Consider the following 8,185-nt stretch of genomic DNA (forward strand, 5'->3'; position numbering starts at 1 on the left):
CAAACTCACGGCAAGCCGGGTGGCTCTGGGCACGTCTGTGCAGCAGAGCATCTGTAAGCAGCATCCCGGAACGAAGAAGGAAGGACGTCATGGCGAGAACACTGAGGGACCAGTTGAGTGGCACCCGCTGTGTGTATGCGTGCTGTAGGCAGCTCGTGCCAGGTTTGAAAGAGGCAGAACGGTTCAACTACCAAGATAGACCTAGACATTATTGAGCGCATTTAACTTGAAAAGGCAAAAAAAAAAAGATGTAAAGTACTCACAGCCTAGCATGGAAAAAGGGTGTGATGTAAAATATGTACAGCAGCAATACCGTCACGAATAAAAGCAATCCCACAATAGCGGTGACTCAAAATGGGCAAGAGAAGAGAAGTGCAGTAGGAAGGGGCACACTATCTCCCAGAATGGCAGTCAGGAGCTGGCAAAAGTCAATTATGAATCGAGGGCAGGCAGCAAGGCAGGATAACACTCTCCTACGTAGCCATTCAGGCAGTACTGTGTACTTCACAGCAAGCAGGTGGCAGGACAGGAGGAAGGCAACAGGCAAGCAGTCAGGAACTGGCAGGCAGTGGACAGTTTATCTTTTGTATGCAAGCAGTAGATGAAAACGGTAGGCAAGTAATTCTAGGAAACTGCATTATGGGTAGGAACTGTCCCAAAATAGCAGGAATTGGACGATACTCCATGGTGATTGGAAGGTAAGGAAGTAATGTTGAAAACTGGCACTTACTTGTAGGGCGACAGGTGGGGTGGTCACTGGGTGGGGCTCTGGGTGCCAGGTTTCTTCAAATGTGCAGTTTAAAATTTGTGAAAGTCTTAGCCTTGAAAGTTCCCTAGTTTCCAATATTATGTAGTGAATCAGGTGGCACGCGTAGGTTCTTTCCTCAGGATCATCGGCAAAATATGTTGCAATAGAAGGTGTAGTCCAGTCATTAGGTTCTTATATATAGTTATTCCAGGTATGATGGTACAGATCAGAGCCCCACCAGGAGCAGCCTTACTGCTGCTCAACCCCTCATCCAACTGACACTCTCACACACTAACATTCTAATCACCAGCATTCTCACACACAGTCACCCAGGCTGAGCAGCAGCAGTACAACAGCACTGATCTCACTTACTAGGGAAGATCGATCTATCTATCGGCCAGTTGTCTGAATTCCAGAATGTTTTGGGCAAGTGTAGGTCTCCCTTTGATATTCCATTATGAGAATGAGCTGCAGCCAGAAGCTTCTCCTCCGTGTAATCGGACAACATACGCACTAAGAAAATGAACACCTTTTGCACTTTACTGAGAAGAGCCTAACTTTCCTGGAACTTGCAAATGCTTCACCCCTGCCATTTATGTCACTGCAGGGTGCATTACTTGTTTGTTTTTGATGGCGGTGCAGTTCCAGTGGGATTCGTAGACTGCTGGATCTCCCTTGCTGGGATTCAATCTCATGACAGCCAAACCCCCACAGTTGTCAGCATTGAGCATTCCGTTTACTCAGTTATCCTCCTCGCATTCTTCCCCAAGCTCTAAAAGTGCAGAGTCTTACTTTTATTCATGAATCACCCTAGTGGCTCACTCAGGGGGTAGAAAAGCATAGTAGTTGATACAATGGCTCATATTGATGATATTTAAGACCAAGAACCATCAATTCTTTGAGCAGATATGGAAAGTGTATGCCCAAAACAAGAGTTCCCATATAGGTGCTCAAGGTCTCTTGCAACCAAATACAGTGCCTTCTCGACTATGACCTTCATTGAGGTGGACAAGCTCCAGCAGAGCTCCTGTGAACCCTTTCACTCTTGCAAAAGATTTCACTAGCATAGGTGTTCCAACATCAACATTCATTGTTCCTTCAGATATCATAGAAAAGCAGGTGGGCAAGTGAACCAGATAAAAATATCATGTGAGCATTAATTATAGTTCACAAACCAACGGACTGGGTGAGAACATTGAAGACATTGAAATCCAACTATATCAATATTATGCTGCTTTCATTGTTCCTGACATGCGGTTTTTTCTATACTGAGGTCTACCACCATAAGATGACCCTGACACGCTTTTTTAAATTTCAGAAGCAAATACAGCCCAATTTAGAAACCCTAAACCCTCTGGAGACGTGCAGGCTGAGCCAACTTACCAACATGAGTCAGCAGATCTGTGGACTGTAACCCACCAAACACCTATGCATTACTTGAGGATTCCTCATACAGGACAATCATTAGTCCTGTGAGACTAAATAATTATTTGTTGCATTACTGAGTTCTAAAACTCTCGTCACCATGGATGGACACAATCAAAAAATCTATACTATGGGCCTGATTTAGAGTTTGATTCCAGAAAGACACTGGGACCATCCCCTTAGGAACACCTTGTTTTCCTCTTGTCAACAGAGGATTCCACAAGACCAGCGTCACAGAGGTGACAGAACACTACCAGCAACTGACACACTAGCAGACCACCTGGATTGCAGTCAGAATGCCAAGGAGGCCAATCCAGGAGGCCAATAGGCGACGGCATGACATGACTACCTAAACAAGGCACCAACCCGCTGCCAAGAGGAAGGCAGCAATAGCGACAGGAGGTGGCAGTCCAGCGCCACCGGAGGAGCCGGAGGAAACCCAGGCCACAGTCATCAGTGTGGAGATGGTGCAAGGAGTAGGGAGTACGGACACAGTACAAGAGGACCTGACACAACATCAACAGGGAGTGGAACGAACAGGGACTGGGGGACAGGGGAAGATGGGCACAATGGCATACATGCACAACGAGGCGTAGCACACTGCTCACCCACAAACACCCTGGACCATGTCCCAGATCCCCTTGGCACACTGCAGCACACACATAGGAAGAACAGCACATCCACATTGACGTCAACGCCCATAGCCGACACTGCAGAAGACACAACTGGCTCCGCACATGCACAGAAACATGCCCACTACATCTGACAGAGCCGGAAACAGTGAAATGGAAATGTACGTGTACGACCTCACACCCGTCATGCAGTCCAAATGTACACTTACCCGCAGGAGAATCCAGCACCCCTCAGTCACAATGTACATTGCCACACAGCCTGCATGCAAACCAGCACAATGTCCCAACATATATGTCAACACAAAGTCAACACGCACCTCCCCTTCACAACGCAGAGGGCACACAACACCTTCAGCAGAGCACAGAACACAACACATCCATGATGCCGGAGAGGACCACCACACCTTCGACACCGACTCCCTACAACAGCCCATGGATATCCCACACAAGCCTGCAACAGACCACACAGCAGGAAGCACCCGCAAGCACAGCTGGCTCACGACACTTCACCCACCCACACATGGCACCCCAATACCATGTGTCAGCACACCAAAAGGAGGTGGCCTAACAGGTGTGGGTGGGGGCCGAACCCATGGAATGCAAACAAGTACACATACGTAGGGGTCTATCACCCTTCAGGGCCTACCCACACCCCACAAAGGAGACCCACACTGCCATAGAGACACATGCAGATGCACATGCACAGCAGCGAACCACGCCCAGGGGTGCTCAAATAGCAGTCACACACCCATGTTGACTGTGCGTATGACGGCCCTGGCCACTCCCCTTATGAATTAAGTGGGTGACGACAAAGCTGCAAGTCCAAGTTTAAAAACGCTGCCTGCGGTAACATGTTTGCATCAGGTGTACACAGCACAATGTAATGTCGTAGGGCCCAGGGCCCACATGCATAATACAAAACCACAGGGACACACGTAGATATCATGTTGAATTGGCCACAGGCGCATGCTCCCGCCCGTTTATTGGCAGGTCCACATGTACAGTGATGCCTGTGCTGGATGTGTGTGGGGTGAGTGTAAGCCATTCTGCACGGAATGTTTGGTGCTAGCAACCACTGGAACATTGGACACCAATGCAACAGAAACAAAAAACACATGCACTACAGAGTCAACTGCTGAGCAACATGGAGTGAGTCGAAGAAAGTCCAAAGGACAGCCAACATGCAAACAGTTGTGTCTGTGAGTTGCAGTGCACTGGGGTTTGGACACTAGCACGCTCATGTGAAGAAAAAGTCTCGGATTGTGTCCCTTTGATATATTCCTGATGCAGATGCAGTGGGGTGTGTTAGGCCTGCATCATCTTCCCCATCAACGCCTCGGGGCCCACACACTGTTTGAGGTGACATACCTGCCCAACCGCTCCACAGCACAAAGCACAATCAGCAACGGACAATGGCCTGCGGTGCACTGAGTCACTGGCACCTGGAGTGCTGTGCAGGGCATCAGGCCGATGATGGCATCCTCGACAGGCCCGAGCAACTCCGTAAGTCTGTCAGGACTATGTTTTAACTCTGGCAGATGGCGGTTGGAAGTGGTCCTTGCTGTGGTGGCGTGTGCCTTCTGCTGTGATGCTTCGTTCGGGCTGGTCTGGACTCGCTTTGGAGTGTGAGCCCTGGTGGCACGCATTCTGGCCCGGAGTCTGCGTACAGCGCAAGGCCACAGAGAAATGGCGTTGATGAACCCAAGGCCTACTATTCAGGGCCCATTAATATCTCCAGAGAAGGGGTCCCACACTTGACCAGCACAGAGTTAGTGGCCCGGGAAGCACTGCGGCTGGCACAGGCACCCAGGACTGCAGTCAGATGGGCCATGCGACCTGAGCGGGTCACCATCAAAGTCCGAGTTGTATGTTGCGGAGGGTTTTGGGGGACAGTGGAAGGTGTCCTCCAGTGCAAGACGCCGGAAGGTTTGATTGTATCCAGAAGCAGCAAATGGAGGGGTGGAATGCGACAGCCTCTTTGCCACCACCAATTCGGAATCAGCTATACGAGGATGAAAACTGCCCCCTAGTCTATAGACTCAGATACCACCAAAGCTCGACTAGAGAGTGTCCGTGAATGTCAGGGAACAGACTTAGTGGCACTGGGGCTGAGTGGGGATGCAGTCTGCGATGATGCTGGTACACTTATATGAACTCTGCCATTGCTGAATTATGACTCTGTGATCTACTGGACTGCAGTGTATGCCGGAGGCAGTGGTCAGCAGTGGCCCACAGCCACGTGTCGTTGGCTCGCTATGCACAGCGCTAGTGACACCAGGGCAGTTCTCGGTAGTGTACGACCACCTCCGTAACGATGATCCTTTTCTCTCCACCAAGATGCATGGCGTCAACCTCTTACCCTTCTCCCTGCATGCAATGAAATTAAATCAGCCTTTGCATACTTGATGTTCAGTTCAGAATCTGTGACCTACTCGAGCGCAGTTTAGGCCGGAGGCAGCAGCCAGCACGGGTCATTCATCGAGTGTCGCCGGCATAGGTTGGTGGAGTCACCGGCCGGGGTAGTTCATGTCCAGAGGCACCACATGTTCGGTCACCTCAGTGACTGTGTCCTGGCTTTCGTCCGGACTGAGCGTCATCTACCTCTTACTCCTCTCTGTGCGACCACTGGTGTGTACTCTGCCATTCGTGAATCGCGAGTAGGTGCTGGATGTGACACCTACTGGTCTGCAGGGTAGTCCTGGTACCTCATCCACGAGTCTCCGGATGGCATTGAACAGGGTTTGTGGCAGCACATTTTGCAAGATGCCCACATCGAACTATGCCTCACTGATCGGGGGGGGGGGGTCTGGTGCTGTGGCCGCTGGTCCGGATTTGGGGTCACTGCCATTCATTAGCCAGAACAAAGTTTCAGAATCTATGACATAATATCGACAGACAGAATATCTACATACAAAAATATCGACACAAAAATATCGAAGTCAAAAATATCGGAGTTATATCTTCATAAAGGTAAGTACAAAAATATCGAAAATGTAATATCGTAGTACAAAAATATCGAAATTAAAAATATCGTTTTTTTAAATGTATTAATAATAATGTAAACATATTTTAAAAATACATATAATTTTACAAATATTAAATAAAAACATTAAAACATATTTCAAAAATTATAACTAATACATATACTTTTAAAATAAATTAAAAACTCTACATATAAATTAATATATATACATACTCCACATATTGCAACAGTAGGAAAATCGTTGGATAGCGTAGGGGTAAAAATTACTATTCCCACTCCAGAGGGTGCAACAGTAGGGAAAGCATTGGATAGCGTAGGGGTTTAAATGACTATTCCCACTCCAGAGGGTGCAACAGTAGAGAAAGCGTTGGATAGCGGAGGGGTAAAAATTACTATTCCCACTCCAGAGGGTGCAATAGTAGGGAAAGCGTTGGGTAGCGTAGGGGTTTAAATTACTATTCCCACTCCAGAGGGTGCAACAGTAGGGAAAGCATTGGATAGCGTAGGGGTAAAAATTACTATTCCCACTCCAGAGGGTGCAACAGTAGGGAAAGCGTTGGATAGCGTAGGGGTAAAAATGACTATTCCCACTCCAGAGGGTGCAACAGTAGGGAAAGCGTTGGATAGCGTAGGGGTTTAAATAACTATTCCTACTCCAGAGGGTGCAACAGTAGGGAAAGCGTTGGATAGCGTAGGGGTAAAAGTTACTCTTCCCACTCCAGAGGGTGCAACAGTAGGGAAAGTGTTGGATAGCGTAGGGGTAAAAATTACTATTCCCACTCCAGAGGGTGCAACAGTAGGGAAAGAGTTGGATAGCGTAGGGGTAAAAATTACTATTCCCACTCCAGAGAGTGCAACAGTAGGGAAAGCGTTGGATAGCATAGGGGTAAAAATTACTATTCCCACTCCAGAGAGTGCAACAGTAGGGAAAGCGTTGGATAGCGTAGGGGTAAAAATTACTATTCCCACTCCAGAGGGTGCAACAGTAGGGAAAGCATTGGATAGCGTAGGGGTAAAAATTACTATTCCCACTCCAGAGGGTGCAACAGTAGGGAAAGCGTTGGATAGCGTAGGGGTTTAAATAACTATTCCTATTCCAGAGGGTGCAACAGTAGGGAAAGCGTTGGATAGCATAGGGGTAAAAATTACTATTCCCACTCCAGAGAGTGCAACAGTAGGGAAAGCGTTGGTTAGCGTAGGGGTAAAAATTACTATTCCCACTCCAGAGGGTGCAACAGTAGGGAAAGCGTTGGATAGCGTAGGGGTAAAAATTACTATTCCCACTCCAGAGGGTGCAACAGTAGGGAAAGCGTTGGATAGCGTAGGGGTTTAAATAACTATTCCTACTCCAGAGGATGCAACAGTAGGGAAAGCGTTGGATAGCGTAGGGGTAAAATTTACTATTCCCACTCCAGAGAGTGCAACAGTAGGGAAAGCCTTGGATAGCGTAGGGTTTAAATTACTATTCCCACTCCAGAGGGTGCAACAGTAGGGAAAGCGTTGGATAGCATGGGGGGTAAAAATTACTTCCCACACTACTCCCCCTTTAACACACAACACACTAAACATACAAAAAAACACAATTAATATAAATTTCTATTAATCAATTAATAACAATTAATATTACTAAATCGATGTAATTATAAATGAACTAATTAACACATATTAATTACTAATTAATTAACAATAAATACCAACAAATAAATACAATCTCTTTATTTATTTACAGTTAATTATATCACACCCTATCCCCCTATAAACACACAACCCACTACACATAAATAAATCATATCATTTAATCACTTAATAATTAATAATTACCAATTAATTATTAACTAACAATAACAAAAACATTAAATATATTAGCACATTAACTCTAATTAATTTAATTAAATAATTAATATTATTTAATTACCAATTAATTATTAATTAACAATAACAAAAACATTAAATGTATTAGCACATTAACTCTAATTAATTTAATTAAATAATAATATCATTTAATTACCAATTAATTATTTATTAACAATAACAAACAATTATATATATTAGCACATTAACTCTAATTAAGTTAATTTACTAATTAATATTATTTAATTATCAATTAATTAATTAACAATAACACAAATTTATATATATTAAAACATTAACTCTAATTAATGTAATTAACTAATTAATGTTAATTAATTACCAATTAATTAATAATTAAAAATATTTACATAAATATATTTATTAATTAATTATTATTAAATTACTTCCCACCCTATTCCCCTATAAACCCACAACCCGCTCTGATACTAAAACGCAAAATGTAAACAAATATACTAATTTTCAAACATACATTACAAAACATTTTTAACAAACATATAAACAACATAATAAAATACATAACAATAA

The sequence above is a fragment of the Lissotriton helveticus genome, chromosome 5_1, assembly GCF_964261635.1.
Source record: "Lissotriton helveticus chromosome 5_1, aLisHel1.1, whole genome shotgun sequence".
NCBI lineage: Eukaryota > Metazoa > Chordata > Amphibia > Caudata > Salamandridae > Lissotriton > Lissotriton helveticus.